Source organism: Canis lupus, chromosome 22 (genome assembly GCF_003254725.2).
Source record: "Canis lupus dingo isolate Sandy chromosome 22, ASM325472v2, whole genome shotgun sequence".
NCBI classification, from domain to species: Eukaryota; Metazoa; Chordata; class Mammalia; order Carnivora; family Canidae; genus Canis; species Canis lupus.
In genome coordinates this window covers 41,286,307-41,303,525 of record NC_064264.1, presented here as the reverse complement: position 1 = coordinate 41,303,525, position 17,219 = coordinate 41,286,307, and the positions used below count along the sequence as shown (strand labels likewise).

Below are 17,219 nucleotides of genomic sequence, written 5' to 3'. Positions count from 1 at the left end.
CCATAGACTCCTTCACAAGATAAACAGAGGCCAAGTTCTTGGACTATATAGAGCAAAGAGCAGTTAGCTCTCAACCTAACACTCCTTCTAACTCTGAAGTTTGATTGATGTTAAGAAACAGATTTTTATTTTATAAAAGTCAAATTTTATAATTATTTCAGGAGTTTGTATATACCTAATGTATCCATTCATTACTTATTTATTTTTCTTTCTGTAATAGATGTCATAAGGATAGTAAAGGGAAAGTAAATGGGGTATTTGATTATTATTTTATGTAGGAGATCTCTACATAGACATTTGAACAGAAACATGAAGGAAAAGAGGACCTGAAATAAAGATATCTGGAAAATATAAGTCTAGTGAGTGGGAATAGGATGCAAAGGGCTGTGGCAGTAGTATAATGGGTATGTTTGAGGCATATCACAGATGCCAGACAGGCTAGAACCTAGAACCTCTAGGTTCAGAGGAGAAATAGTAGAAGAGAAAGGTAAGAAAAGTAATGTGTGTGTGTGTGTGTGTGTGTTTGGGGTTGGTGTTGGTGAACATTATAGATTAGTCTCACAAGTCATGGAAGAAAACACTATGAATAAAATCCTTAATTAATTGGGAAGTTCTATTTAAAAATTTTATAGAGATGCACTATGCTTTGTTTTGAATTTTAGTCATTTCAGCTGCTATATGGAAAATAGACTATAGAAGAGAAAGAGAAGAGAAAGAGGAAAAGCAAAGAGAAAGAAAGATAGGGAAGTAATTCAGATGAGCCCTGGTAGCTTTAAGCCATAGTTCTGATGTGGTTGCAACTGGAGGGATACAGTTTCCATTTACTCATACAGAAAAATCTGAAAGAAGAGTAGGGTCTCTGAAAACAGAAGTTAAATTTTGGATAATTAGTTTTAGATGCTATTGTGAACAAACAAAGATCATTTTGGTCACCCAAAATCATTAGATTGTTCTCGGTGCATAGCATGACCTTCTGATAAAGTAAGTGAAGGATGTGAGGGTCAGTATCAGAACACTCTTCTCCGTCCCCTCTACTCAGCTCCTCTTTTGATTTGGACTATGACTTTCAACGAGATTATTATGACAGGATGTACAGTTATGCAGCACGTGTTCCTCCTTCTCCTCCAATTGCTTGCACTGTGGTTCCCTCAAAACGCCAGCGTGTATCAGGAAACATCTCACGAAGGGGCAAAAGTGGCTTCAATTCTAAGAGTGGACAGCGAGGATCTTCCAAGTCTGGAAATTTGAAAGGAGATGACCTTCAGACCATTAAGAAGGAGTTGACCGAGATAAAACAAAAAGTGGATTCTCTACTGGAAAGCCTGGAAAAAATTGAGAAAGAACAGAGCAAACAAGGAGTAGAGATGAAGAATGATAAGTCAGAAGAGGAGCAGAGCAGCAGCTCCCTGAAGAAAGATGAGACTAATGTGAAGATGGAGTCTGAGGGGGGTGAAGATGACTCTGCTGAGGAGGGGGACCTACAAGATGATGATGATAATGAAGATCCAGGGATGACCCGCTGGAGTTGATCAAGGATGATGAAAAAGAGGCTGAGGAAGGAGAGGATGACAGAGACAGTACCAATGGCAAGGAAGACTCTTAAGCACATAGTGGGGTATAGAAATCTTGTCCCATTATTTCTTTACCTAGGCTCTTGTCTAAGACCAAACTTTTCACTAGATCCTCTCCCCTAGTATCTTCTTTAGCACATGCTCACTGTTCTCACCATCCTTATCCTTACCATGTTCATTAATTCATATTGCCCTGTGCCTAGTCCCATTTTCACTTCATTTGATGCTCCTAGTAGTTAAGTCTTACCCTGTAATTTTTGCTTTTAATTTTGATACCTCTTTATGACTTAACAATAAAAAGGATGTGTGGTTTAAAAAAAGTGCCTCTCTATAAAAATTTTTAATAGAGCTTCCCAATTAATTAAGGATTTTATTCATAGTGTTTTCTTCCATGACCTGTGAGACTCTAATATATAATGTTCACCAACACCACCAACCCCAAACACACATGCACACACACACACACACAGTACAATATTCCCTTCAGGGAATATGTTATAAAAAAGTCTCAAGCAGGATTCTACCACAGATACAAAGATTTATAAGCAGATAACAAAAAAGTTATCCAAAAATTTCACTTCAACTCTTTGGGGTTTGCTTTTGTTTTTTCAGGAGCTCTAACCTCACCTTGTATGGAAGTTTATTCAAGACAAATAGAAGAATATTCTAGATGAAAAATCCAACAAATTTTCTGGTCAAAGTCAGGGGACTATTTTCTAATTAATTTTCAATAAAAAATCAATTTTACAAAGGCTTTATTATAATTTTCAAGAAATAGTAAAAGAACCCTTATACTCATCACTATATCTAGAGAAAACACAAAATATGTGGAGATTTTATTAAAAGATTTCAAAGAAGGAGCATCTGGGTGGCTCAGTGGTTGAGCATCTGCCTTTAGCTGAGGTTGTGATCCCACGGTCCTGGGATCTAGTCCTGCATTGGGTACCCTGCAGGTAGCCTGCTTCTCCCTCTGCCTATGTCCCTGCCTCTCTCTATATATCTCTCATGAATAAATAAATAATGTAAAAAAATAATGAAAATAAAAGATTTCAAATAAGACATAATCATATTATTTCTGTATGAATATGAATAATTTCGTATCATTATTTTTTCTTTAGAAGACAATAGATTAACAACTTCAAAGTTATAAACAAAGATTAGTTTGGACCTAATTAGTTTCACTACAAAAATTATTTATGACTAACATTCAAGAATAAAATTCAATATAATTTCTGGAATTTACTTACTCTAAATATTTAATACCTACAAACATTTTCTCAGCATTGGAAAAGATAAAAAAAAATGAGAGCAGCAAAATTGGTGATATTTGAAGATATGACTGTTTATCAAAATATTAAACAGAACTACCTAGAGAACTTATAGTCAATAGTTACAAGATGAAAATTCAAATTTAGAATATTTAATAATGAAATAACTTGTTTCATAATAGCAACATTATATGAAAATTAGGAATAGGTCTAAAGAAAATTATGCAAGACCCACATAACGAGATCTAAACAATGTACTGGGAACTAAGTAAAAAGTCTTGAATAAAATAAGGTATACACTATGTTTCTGAATGAAGAAATTCAATATTTAAAATATGTCCACTCTCCTCCATTTCTTCTGGGATAGAAAATGTGAAATAATAGCCAGAAAAGAATGCAGGAGGGGAGAAATGTTTGGGGTAGCCAAGGGAGAGGTGTATGAGATATCAAATTTCACCTTAATCTATTAGTACTGTGAGGTTTGGTTAAAAATTGATAACTTGATCAAAATTGGTCTGAAAATTTATTCTTAAGAAAAGCATTATTGCAAGTAAGAGACTGTTAATTTAATCTGCAGGCCCAAGTAGTCTCTGATAGGTGCATCATTTACAGGCACTGACCAGAAAACAAAATAAAAAATTCTATAAAGCATTAATGGGTTGGTAAATGTTATTTACTCCTTTTTTATTATTATTTTCCTAAGTTTCCAAATTATTTACTATAAGCAGAAACCACATAACAAAATTAACATTCATTGAGGATTTCCTAGATTCTATGCAATGTGAGAAGCACTTTACATGAATGCCATATATATATTCCTCACAAAAACTACACAGGGTAGTTACTATTAATCTCCATTTTACAGGTGAGAATAGGTTTGAAACAGGTAAATAGCTTTCATTTTTGTAGATAGTTTAAAGTCTGGCTTTGAACTTCACATAAATTACTTTAAAAAGCTACTATACTTTTATAAGCAGATAAAAGTTTTAAAACAAACAACACAAAATCTTTGTGGCAGTACAATAGAGATGATAAGGTGGAATTGAAGTTCCCTGTTAGGAAGATATAGTGTTCTAGGTGAGAAATAAAAGATTGAGCTGGGGCAGTGGAAGCCAATATGAAGTTAAATTTAAGAGCTATTTAGGAGGTAGATAAATGGAACTGTTATCATTGTAGGTATTGCTTATTTGCTGTTGAACAGGAGTCCCCTGATATTTCCACAATCACTGGTATAAGGCAGAAATAGCATCACAGAATGATACACAACTAAAACTTTGTGAACGGCAAGGATTTTTTAATGTCAGGCTGCTACTGTACAAGTTCAGAGGATTTATGTTTTGTGTTTGTGTGTGTTGTGGGGAGTGGGCTTTATATATATCAAATATATATGTATCTATATTTATATAAGTTAGATTGGTAAGGGAAAACCTCTTGATTTTTTTTTTTTTTTGCTTGAGGGAAAGTTTCAGGTGCCTGCATGAATACCATTACTGTTTATTGATAAGTAGCTAATTATTTTCTGCCTTTCTTTCTGTCTTGATCTTTCTCTCTCTCTTTCACACACACACACACAGAACATATTTCATATTTCACGGAACATAATTTTTTAAAATATTTTTTAAAACGATGTATTTATTTATTTTAGAGAGAGCACAGCATGTTCATGGGGGGGCGGCAGGCAGAGGGAGAGAGAGAGAGAGAATAGATATCAAGCCAACTCCCTGCTGAGCACAGAGCCTGAAGCAAAGCCTAATCTCAGGACTCTGAGATCATGACCTGAACTGAAATTAAGGGTCTGCCACTTAGCCCACTGGGCTACCCAGGCACTCAATTTTTAAGATTTCTTAACTTGTTAAAACTAGTTCTTAAGACTTACTTCTTAAAGACAAATAAGCCAAATGTCAAATGAAATTGTCATTAATAGAAAATCAAAGAACATATTTCAAATTTATTTTTAATTTTCAATTTTAAAATTTAATGTATCAATATGGTTCGGTTAACACTCTTGGCTTCCCATCTGTTTCTCTGGGTATAATGCAGACAGTTCTCTGGCAGTTTCTAAGTCTTTTGAGGGCAGGTACTGGTGAACCACACTGCTTTAACATATCTCCCTCATATGTAGTATAATACTTAGCACATGGTTTAAAGCATTATTTTGTAAAAACCTATTAAATTAATGAACATTGTATTTTTAGAGAAAAGTAGGAAAAGGAGAGCAAAAAAAAGGGAAGGGAAATAGAAGGAAAAGGGAGAGAGAGGGAAGAAGAAAGAAAAAGAGAGATGAGGGAGAGACCAAAGGAGTGAGAAACCACAGGGAGAGAACATATAAAGGAAAATGAAAAATGGTAGAGAGAGAGAAGAGGAGAGAAGAAGGAGCCAAAAATTAAGAAGAGAGAGAAAGGAAAAGAAAGAACAGTGTGATAAAAGAGTCGAAGAAGTCAAGGGTCAATTCAACAACTATAGAGGTAACCAAAGTCATAAGTCAACCTTCAAAATAATGTAAATGAACTGCCTTATTTTACATATTGGTAAACAAAACAAAAATCACAGAAATACTGTGTCTCATACAAGATGATTGAAAGCTAGATATTGCCATAATGATGGCTTAGATCAGTAAAAAAATGACCTCCCTGCCTTTGGACTATGAAAGAGAAGCTCTCAGGGTCATGGACAACCTCTAGCTTGGAACAAAAATTGAACCCTTTACTAAGCTCCCTCAATTCATTTAAGAATAATAATCAGTGTCTACTTTGGGCCAATTTCTGTCTGGGCTCTTTAAATACACGAGTGAACAAAATATACAAATATTTCTATCTTTAGGAACCTTACATTTTAATAGGGTAGATAGTCAATAAACATTAAGGATAATTAATATGGTCATTTATACCACATTTGCAATAATGGTAAGTGATATTAAACTTAGGTGAATCACAATTAGCAGTCCTTTAACAGTAGATTGCAGTAGTACAATAATGAGATGAATACTTACTTGTGGCCAACTAAACTTTTCTGTAAGGGCCACTGTTCCATTGTCTTCTCTTAATATGCAGATGTTAAATCAGGAACTGGACTTACTTACAGCCCTTTCTAATAATTCTAGTCTAATCTAAGCACCATTCTCTGTGCTTCATGATTTTGTGAAACAATTATTTTCTTAAGAGTAAAGGATACCAGGCATTTAATAATAGAAACTTTGGAAAAGTCAAACAAGAAATTTTGAGGAAATTTAACTATTAAAATGAAAATAGTGGGAGTTCCATAGTGTAATGGTGAGCACTCTGGACTCTGAAAAGAATATTAGTAATTAAGAAATACAACATGTCAAACAAAATGGGACAGACTTCTGCTTTTCTTCCATTTGGAATAGCAGGCAGGATTTACTTTCCTCTCTTGAATCTGACAAAATAGACAGACAAAATATATGAAAAAAAGAATGTTCTTCAAGATACTGGGATTGGGCAAGAATGATCCTCAAGGGATGGAATACAGACAAGATGAGTTCTACAATTGCCACAGTTCCCTCCTTTTAGAGCCCCCATACCATGGCAGAGGGAGGCAGAGCTCAGAGGATTTGCTGAATTAAGGACACAAAGCATGGGGTCTGGGAAGACCAACATTGGTAAAATTTGTAGGACAGATTATAGGAGAGAAAGCACAGAATCCCAAAGATCTGCCAAGAGTCTCTAGTGAGCATTTATCAGAGTACTGATCAATGCATGTGTGTGAGAAAACTACTTGGAAAGGGAAAGGAACCATCTAGAACTCATACAGAGCCAGGATGAATATCAATAAGCACCACCAGATGGGGAAAACTTCTAATTTCCAAGGCAATGAATGGGACTAAGGATAATTTGATCTCAGAAGTGAGTAACTATTGTTTCACCTGAATTCTGTTCTAGACCTGCCTAACAAAACCTACAAGCAAAATTCAAATGGATCATAATTTTTCTAAATAACTTAACAGTTTCAGAGAACAAAGCTGAAGATGATTTACAGGAATACCAAATTATCCAGCATCCAAAAAAGCAAACCTTACAGTCTGGTAACCATCAAAAATAACCAACCATACAAAGAAGCAGGCAGCAAAACATATGATGAAGTTGAGACTCAATTAATAGAAATCTACAAAAAAACCCCATACAGACATAGAACTAAAACTAGCATAAAATGACAGTAAAACATTGTTATGCCTGTATTCTATACGTTCAAAAAGTTAGGTAAGCACGTGGGAGACAAAAAAAAAAAAAAACATGAAATCAAACTTCTAGAGATGAAAACTACAATGTTTAAGATTTTAAAATATATATTGGATTGGACCAATGACAGATTAAATAAACACTGCAGAAAGAAAGGCTAATGAACTTAAAATAGTAAATACACAGGTAAAATGGAATTTATAAAATATATAGAGACAGCATCAGAAAGCCGTGAGAAAAAATTCCAATTGGTTTAATACATAAAACTGGAGTGATCACAGAGGGAAATGAGGAGGGAGATATGCAGAAAAAATATTTAATATAGTGATGTCTGAAATTTTTCAAAATTTGATGAAAACTATAGAATCTGTATCTGAGAAACTTAACAAATCCAAAACACAAGAACCATGAAGTAAACAATATGACAGCACACTGTGATAAGCAATTTTTTTCTAAATCAGAAATAAGAATCTTAAACCATATAGAGGAAAGATGTGTTATTTGCAGAGAAATTATTTTTTTTTAAGATTTTATTTATTTATTCATGAGAGACACACACACAGAGAGGCAGAGACAAGGCAGAGGGAGAAGCAGGCCCCATGCAGGGAGCCCGATGTGGGACTCGATCCCAGGTCTCCAGGATCACGCTCTGGGCTGAAGGCAGCACTAAAATGCTGAGCCACCCGGGTTGCCCTAGTTCATAATACTTTTTAATGCACTTTTTAATTTTCTCTTTAACAAGGTTATATACATCTGTGTTATTTAGTTTCCAAATATTGAAAGATTTCTCCAGAGTTCTGACTGTTGTTAATTTCTAATTTGATTCTATTGTGTTTAGAAAACATATTTTGATCAGCTCAAAATCTTTGAAATTTATTGACTTTTTGTCCCTGAATATATTTTATCTTAATAAATGTTCCATTTACACTTAATAAAAAAAAATGCACATTTGGCTGGTATTGAGTGAAGCATTCTATAAGTGCCAAATCAGTCAAGCCAATTGACTTGGAAATCTGTATTTCCAAGTTTTTAAAATCTGTATCTTTACTGTCTGCTCTATTAATTAATTAAGGAGTACTGGATCTCTTGACAATAAAGTAGATTTGTCTCTTTGAAGCTTGATCAATTTTTGCTTCATGTATTTGTAGATCTACTATTAAGTAAGTAAATAAAAAATTATAATGGATTGCCCTTTTGATGAACTGATTCCTTTATCACTTAGAATCACCCTTTTTTTTTAAGATTTTATTTATTTATTCATGAGAATACACAGAGAGGAGAGAGAGAGGCAGAGACACAGGCAGAGGGAGAAGCAGGCTCCATGCAGGGAGCCCTACGTGGGACTCGACCCAGGGTCTCCAGGATCACATCCTGGGCTGTAGGCAGCGCTAAACCACTGAGCCACCGGGGGTTCCCCCCCCCTTTTTTTTTAAGATTTTATTTATTTGGAATCACCCTTAATCCCTAACGACGTTCTTTGTACTTAGATCTACTTAACTGAAGTTAGTGTGGGTATTCTAGCTTTCTTTTAACTTGGGATAACAAGATCTATTATTTTTTCATTATTTAAAAAAATTTATTTTTATTTAAGATGCAATTCCTATAAGTAGCATATAGTCAGGTCAAGACTCTTTTTTAATGGCAGTGGTTAAAACATTTACATTTAATGTGATTATTGAGTTAGGTTTCAGTCTTTCATTCTGCCACTAGCTTTGCATTTGTCTCATCATTTACCCCAAAGATTCAGATGCAATGAAACGCCAGGACTCCTGCACCCCGGTGTTTCTAGCAGCAATGTCCACAATAGCCAAACTGTGGAAGGAGCCTCGGTGTCCATCAAAAGATGAATGGATAAAGAAGATGTGGTTTATGTATACAATGGAATATTACTCAGCCATTAGAAACGACAAATACCCACCATTTGCTTCGACATGGATGGAACTGGAGGGTATTATGCTGAGTGAAGTAAGTCAATCCGAGAAGGACAAACAGTATATGTTCTCATTCATTTGGGGAATATAAATAATTGTGAAAGGGAATAGAAGGGAAGGGAGAAGAAATGTGTGGGAAATATCAGAAAGGGAGACAGAACATAAAGACTCGTAACTCTGGGAAAGGAACTAGGGGTGGTGGGAGGGGAGGAGGGCGGGGGGTGGGGGTGAATGGGTGATTGGCACTGAGGGGGTCACTTGACGGAATGACCACTGGGTGTTATTCTGTATGTTGGCAAATTGAACACCAATAAAAATAAATTTATTATAAAAAATAAAAATAAAAAAATAAAAAAGATGATGCATAAACACAAATGAAACATAAAGTGAGCAGAATAAAATCATAATGATAAATGCAGAAATGAATAATGAATGAAATAAAAAACAAAAATGATATAAAATGGAGCAAAGAGCTGTTTTGAGATTAATAAATTTTATAATTTATAGCCTAAATGATTAGGAAATAGGAAATAAAAAAAAGAGATTGACTTTCCTCTAGGGATGATAAGGTGGTCAATCAGCCTTTCTTTGGGAATTCTCAGATATTGTTGAGTCCTCTAATCACCAACTTGAGAGAGAGAGTTTTAGATGTGAAACGAAGGAAGATGAACCGAGAAACCTCAATATCCTGTATGAGGACATTCTTTAATCCCTGAAATGTAGCCTGGCACCCTCTTTACCTCCTCTATCAACACCTTGGGTTTCCAAGTCTCACAACATTCTTGTTTAATTTTTCTAGAAACAACATTCCAGGGATACTGTTGGGCAATTAATTCTGCATATCCAGTGGTCATTGAAAGACTTCAGAGGGTGCTTGGGTTAAGTGTCTGCCTTTGGCTCAAGTCATGATCTCAGGGCCCTGGGCTTGAGCCCCATTTCGGTTAGTACTTAGATAAATGATAGATAGATAGATAGATAGATAGATAGATAGATAGATAGATAATAGATAGATGATAGATAGATAGATAGATAGATAGATAGATAGATAGATAGATAGATATCTTTAAATTAAAAAAAGAAATAAACAATGGTTATTTCCACATTTTACTTCTCAGCACCTGCTACGGTAGCTGGTGCATCCAATTCTTAGAAAATGATGACATCGTCAAATTGAATTGCCAGGCTTCTTTGTTCTTTCTTTCTTTCTTTTTTTTTTTTTTAATGGATTTGTAGGTTCTAAGTTCCCTGAGCTATAAATCACTCCCCATTCCTTTTAGTTTTTCTATGTAATTTTCGAAGTCTCCTAGTTTCACAGAATACAGATCTTATGATTCATTTCCTTATACTTATTATTTCCTTGCATAGTTTTGAGGTGGTTTTCAATAGTCCTGATAATGCCACTTGTTGAATTTTCCCAGTATCATTCATTGCATTTAGTTAATATGGTCTTTTGTTTTTTTTTTTTTTAAATCCAGAATAGTTCAATAGCTTTTGTCTCTCTTAACATTATTCATTTAATTATTATTTTTTGTTTGAAGACATAAAAGCCAGAATTTTTGTAGAATCTTAATTAGGATTTTAAATGTTTCTTCAGCGGCACCTGGGTGGCTCAGTCGGTTAAGCATCGGCTCTTGATTTCGGCTTGGGTCGAATTAACATTGAGGCAATGTGTTAATTCTACTATTATGATACAAACTTTGATCTCTTGATTAAGGTTATATCTGAGTTTCTCCACATTTCATTTATACCTTATTTGATGAGTAAATAATGTTGACTATGAAATTATCCTGTACTCCATCAAATTTCATTCATAGTTTTACATTTACTGACAGTATTTGCCTCAATTATTAAAATGATTGTTATGAATTTTGACTTTTCTTTGTAATTCTTTCATATTGGTTAACATTTTGTTATGTACATATGTAGTATCATTGTGAAATCAGTCTAATTGTATTCAATATATTATAATCTATTTTGTTATTATTTATTTTAATACTCTCAATTGTTACAGATTGGCCAATGAAATTCACCTGTACTTGTATTCTGTCTCTTTTTTTGTGATCTCAGGTTTATTAGTTCATGTCCTTATGTTTTGACCACAAGAAGTTCCAGGCTCATCTGAAAGTCACCCTAACCCAGTGCTAGAACCAACCATTACTCCAAGCAACACTGGTTCTGTTTAATGAGATATTTATAAACCAAGACTTGGAGTTTTTGTACTCATTGATATAGAAAGAGCTAAAAATATATGTTTGTATATGTGTATATATATGTGTGAATTTCTTTTGATATCTCTAAATGTTAATTCACTAGTACAAGGTTTTTCCTTCGTCTGTCTCTCTTTTCACAATGTTAGAACTCTGTCTCTTAATAATATCAAACGTTTATTCATTTGCTACTGATACAATACTCATAAAATTACAGTACACCTGAACCAATACCACTAGAAACAGCAAGACTATAAATTAGACTTTAAGATTTGTGATTATATTTATCTTTACCCTGAAAGTACATAGTTAGCATAATACTATGTTCAAAGCCTATTTGGATTAGTGTCCCTTTTTTGTTCTGTGCCATTATTTTATTCACTTATAGGTAGGTTCATTTGGTTCTGTTTGTTTTCAGAATACAAAGGTTATGTTGGGTAATTTTAAGTCAGAATAAAGTATTACGATGATCACAATATATACTTTGAAATGCTATCATATATATATATGCATAATTATCATTATTATAAAATACATTTATATTCTACATAATACCAACACAATCAAATATGAGAAAAAAAGCTTTTTTCGTCCAAATTTCTAAGATCAGTTTTCATTGTTCTCTAGAATAAATGAATCACTACAAATGTTGCCTGTATAATTCTAAATAATTTGGAACAAATTGTACTTATATGAATGATTGGATCTCTCTTTTATAGCCAAGTATATACATATGTATGTATATTTTTTTAAATTTCATTTTGAAGATAGAGTATTAATTTGAAAATTTGTTACTCCTTGATCTTAATATACATTTCAGGAAAAGGAACTTTTTAAGTATACAAAATTGATATTTTTGCAATATTTTGATGTGTAAATTAAGACAAAGTGCTTCCTTATAGCTGAATAAGAACAGCTGCATGTGACAAATATAACAAAAACAGAAACAGATGGCATATCACATTTATAACATCTTAATTTATCCTTTTTTATGTAATGCAATTACCATAGCAAGTATACTATATTTAACTGGATTTCTTAGAATCTGCTATTCCCTAAAGAAACAAAATAGCTTTTTAAAATGTAATGCATACATACACACATACACAGTATTTTGCTATTATTGTTATTGAGGTAGAAACTTTCCCAATTAACAACAGAGGCACACAAATCAACATTTAGTTGCTGAATTTGCACAACTCAATGTAGTTACTAATCTTCGACTGATCAATTAAGGTTCTAAATAAAGTAAGATTCATGGGAAAATATTTTTCTATCGCCAGCAGAAAAGGAGACTTGTTTCCCTATCATTCTAACAGGAACATATGTGTAAATCCCTTTTCTTTTCTATGGTATACTTTCAGTAATTTATTTTAAAAGTATTAATTTTACCACTTATTCCATGTCAGAGCACTTTGTTACATACATTTGAAGAACAAATTTTGATGCAAGGTAAGTTCAGCTTTGAACATTAAGAGAAAGTTAAAGAAAGCATTAAGGCAATTATATGAAAAATACAGATATCTAAAATCCTCTCAGGCTATTGAAAATCAAGAAGGATTTTGTCCTGGATTATCCAGATTGGTAAAATCGACTAAATAATTCTTTAATTCTCTATTTGATTATCATTGTGTGGTTGCAGACTTGAATTTAATCAATGCTCATGACAAGTCTGGATAATTTGGGTTGCCAAATCTTCTTTTCTTCAATAGATATTTTGTCAGTTTCCGCAAATTGCTAACAATCTTTCTTGTTCTAAAGTATGAACATAGAGATCACTTTGTAATACAGTCAAACAACATTTTCCAACACAATCTTAAGTAAGTGCATCTTTGGGAATAGCTAAATTAGTTTCCACTTTTCATCAAGTTCATTGTCACATTATTGACTAACCTATAGTCTTGACATTTAAACCTTTCAGGCAAACCTAAAATTAACCTGCCTGTGGTTAAACTTAAAACATATGGATACATTCAGTGGTCTCATGATTATAGAGTCTCACCACGGGAAATGTCGTGAAAGTATGCTCTTTGACTCGTCTATATTTATGTATTTGCAGATCTATGCATATAATCTCATTAATTCTTCTTACTGTAAGTAGATAAACATATCGGTAAACATATAACAAACATAAGTAGAACATAATAAATTAACATATGGGAAGATTTTTTTTTTTTTAGTACAAAGTAGTTATTACAATCCAACTTCCTAAAAATATTATGGATTGAGTTCTTAGTGAAAGAAAACAAAAACAGCAGTAGGAGTTTTTTTTACTTGTGTGTATACATAAAGTGACCCTGATTATAAAATAACATATTTTTAAGGCAAGGCTACATCCAATCAACATAAAATCTAATGTTGGCCAGCTTTTTTTTAATGTTGTAAGAATTATTGCTTGGAAAATATATTGAGTTTTTGGTCATTTTATTTGAGTTCACCACAAGAATGCAAATTATGATAAACACTGAAGCAGAAAGCTGATGAGTCAGATTAAAAAGCAAACTAATAATTAAATTATCTCCCTAATATTATCTCTTTGACTATGAGTATTTTTTAAATGTTCACTGCATAATGTTAATAGCTTTCCTTCTACAGTGACACTTGCAATTACAGATAAGGTATGCAAACATATTTGTACTCTAGTAAGGTCTTTAACCAGAAAATAATGTTGTGCTAATATCATTTTGTTTAAGATTATGGGGCGTCATTAATTTGGTGTTCATTTTAAGACATAAAAGTGATTAATTCGTCATGACAACCTGGTATATGAAACATAATTATAAAGTCATCCAACAAGCCAGTATTTTTCATGTTTATATAATGCTTTCCTAAATTAAAATATAATGGGGTTTGGAAAATAATTAAGATAACACAAGGCAAGTCACACACACACACACACACACACAACTTAAGTAACAATACCATTCATAGATAAAAAATTCTGAGTTTAGAAAATTACAGAAATAATTATGTTTATTGAAACAAGTTTTATTTAAGATAAAATGTTAGACCCAGTATATCTATGTACATTTAAATAAATGATGCACTCCTATAAATTCAAATCACATTATAAAAAAAAATCACATTATATTTTGTTTTGAGAACCAACTAGTACTTGGGATTATATTGCTGCTACTCTGATATATATTATCTAATTAAATGGGGGGATTTGGTCAAAGCCAGGAATTTAAATAAGAATAACAATGGGAAAGAAAACAATGATATTCACTCACTCTTCAAATATTGATTGGGCCCCTCTAGGTGCAAGGCACTGAACTCCATATTATATTATGTACATTATGATTGGATTCAGAGATAAATAAAACTGAAATCTGTCACTGGGAATGAATTTTATAGGTGACAAGAATGAGGAGCATGTGAAATGCTTTGGGAAAACAGAGGAAGTAAGTATAATTAAAGATTGGAAAGGATGAAATGAAGGCAAAGGGGAAACAAACGAAAATATGTATTAAGGTAAAATGATAGTCTTATTTGCTTTTTTTGAGAGTAGGAGGTAATGGTATATATGCATGAAAATGAAGGAGAAATGAGAACACATCCAAAAGAAAATAGGGAAGTTAAGATATAGAGGCGTAAAAGCATAAATTTTATGAAAGAAAAGAATGTCTTTCACACTTTCTATTATTATTAAAGTTTGTTTTTTCAAGTGTAAGACTTTTTCAAAGGTCAAAAACATTACTTGGGATTAAAATGGTAAAAATTGAGTCAAAGTTTGAATTCTGTTTCTGTGTTAGACATTTGCTGTTTTCTTCCACCAAGAATCTATTTACCCTTCTCCTGGTTAAATGATACACAATGGAGGGTGGCTTCATGGGCACATGGTCTGGGCAGGAGCACAGGGTTCCATGCTTAGAAGGGCACCATGCTTGGTTTTATGCTCTGTTATTGCTGTCTTAAAATCCTTAACATTTTTTTTAACACACAACCCTCCAATTTATTTTGCATTTGGCCCCGCAAAATGTGCAAGTGTTCCAGACACCACATTTAACTTTGGGGGGAGTATACAACCTCCTCTCCTTTGAACAGACCCTGACTTGTCTTGGGCTGTTAGGATAATCACATTAAGCTTCGAGGTAGAGATTCATAGGAACATCAGTCTGCATCATGAGTGAAAGTCAGGCCTAAGCTGATTTTTTTTTTTTTTTTTTTTTTTTAGACTGTAGTATTCTGAGACTTCTGAAGTTTTTTTTTCTTCTTTGAATGAGAAGCTAAAGAGTTGTTAGTTAGATCTAGAATTGAACGCAGTCATCTTGGAGCCATGATGAAAAAGTCCATGTAAGATGCAAACCAGAACAAAAAGGAGGGTAGAGCTGAGGCAGGATTTGGCTGGCTCCTGATGCACCATTGGAGCTCCTAGAACGTGCTGCCTTGGCAGCCCGCCAAATTTCGGAACACTGTAATTGAGGCAGAGAATTTTCTGTTTGCTCCAGCCAGGCTTTATTGCATTCCTCTCCTTTTTGCAGAAGAAAGAATCCTTATAAAAATGCATTTCATAGAAACAGAATAAAGAAAAAGTTTCTTTTTTATCTTACTACTTTATAAAATCTTAGATAAATATTGGGATTGTGGCCACTCAAATTATAACTCAAATTTTTCCAGTGAGAAAAATATGAAATAAAAAGAAGTATTGGAGTTAAAGAAGGGGAGCACCCCACCCCCTACACACACACACACACACACTCCACACTGCATCTGACAATGTATCTTGGCTATGTTTGGAGATTGTAGAACACAGTTTCGAAAATTGCCATTTTTCCATTCTTTTTGAATCAAAAAAAGGACATAAAATTTATAGGGGAAAAAATCTATTTGAATTCTCTCTACTTTTCTTTATATTTAGTAATATAGTTTATTTTCTAATCTGACAGAAATACATTGTTTTTTACATATTTAACCATCTGTGTGTTTTATCCCCTATAAAATATTTATCGTATCGCTGCCCAATTAATAGTCATTTAGTAAGAGACCATCTATAGGTACAGCACTTTACCAGTTTGGGCACCATATTTTTTTTTGTCCTTTTAAAATTTTTTCTTTAAATTCAATTAATTAACATATAATGTATTATTGGTTTCAGAGGTGGAGGTCAGTGATTCATCAGTCTTATATAACATCCAGTGCTCATTACATCACATGCCCTCCTTAATGTCCATCACTTAGTTATCCCATCCACCCACATTACTCCCATCCAGCGACCCTTAGTTTGTTTCCTATAGTTAAGAGTCCCTTATAGTGTCTCTCTCTCTCTCTGATTTTGTCTTGTTTTATTTTTTCCTTTCTTCCCCTATGATCCTCTGTTTTGGTTCTTAAATTCCACATATGAGGAAGATCAGGATTACCTTTCTCTGATTGACTTATTTTGTTTAGCATAATATCCTCAGTTCCATCCATGTCATTGCAAATAGCAAGATTTCCTTTTCCTTCCTTCCTTTCTTTTTTCTTTCTTTCTTCCTTTCTTTTTTCTTTCTTTCTTTCTTTCTTTCTTTCTTTCTTCTTTCTTTCTTTCTTTCTTTCTTTTTTTCTTTCTTTCTTTCTTTTTTTCTTCCTTCCTTCCTTCCTTCCTTCCTTCCTTCCTTCCTTCCTTCTTTTCTTCTTTCTTCTTTCTTTCTTTCTTTCTTTCTTTCTTTCTTTCTTCTTTCTTTTTCTTTCTTTCTTTCTTTCTTCTTTCTTTCTTTTTTTTCTTTCTTCTTTCTTTCTTTCTTTCTTTCTTTCTTTCTTTTCTTCTTTCTTTCTTTCTTTCTTTCTTTCTTTCTTTCTTTCTTTCTTCTTTCTTTCTTTCTTTCTTTCTTTCTTTCTTTCTTTCTTTCTTTCTTCTTTCTTTTTCTTCTTTCTTTCTTGGCTGAGTAATATTCCATGGCATATATATTCCACCTCTTCTTTATCCATTCATCTCATTCATCTGTCGATGGACATCTGGGCTCTTCCATAGTTTGGCTATTATGGACATTGCTGCTATAGTCATTGGGGTGCAGGTGCCCCTTTGGATCACTACATTTGTATCTTTGGGGTAAATACTTAGTAGTGC

At 33.3% G+C, this 17,219-nt stretch overlaps 1 pseudogene; it reads left to right on the top strand.

Annotated features, from left to right (window-relative positions):
* The first annotated feature begins 426 nt into the window (after positions 1–426).
* LOC112655925 (heterogeneous nuclear ribonucleoproteins C1/C2-like) lies at positions 427–1,603 on the top strand (annotated as a pseudogene).
* The last annotated feature ends 15,616 nt before the right edge of the window (positions 1,604–17,219 follow it).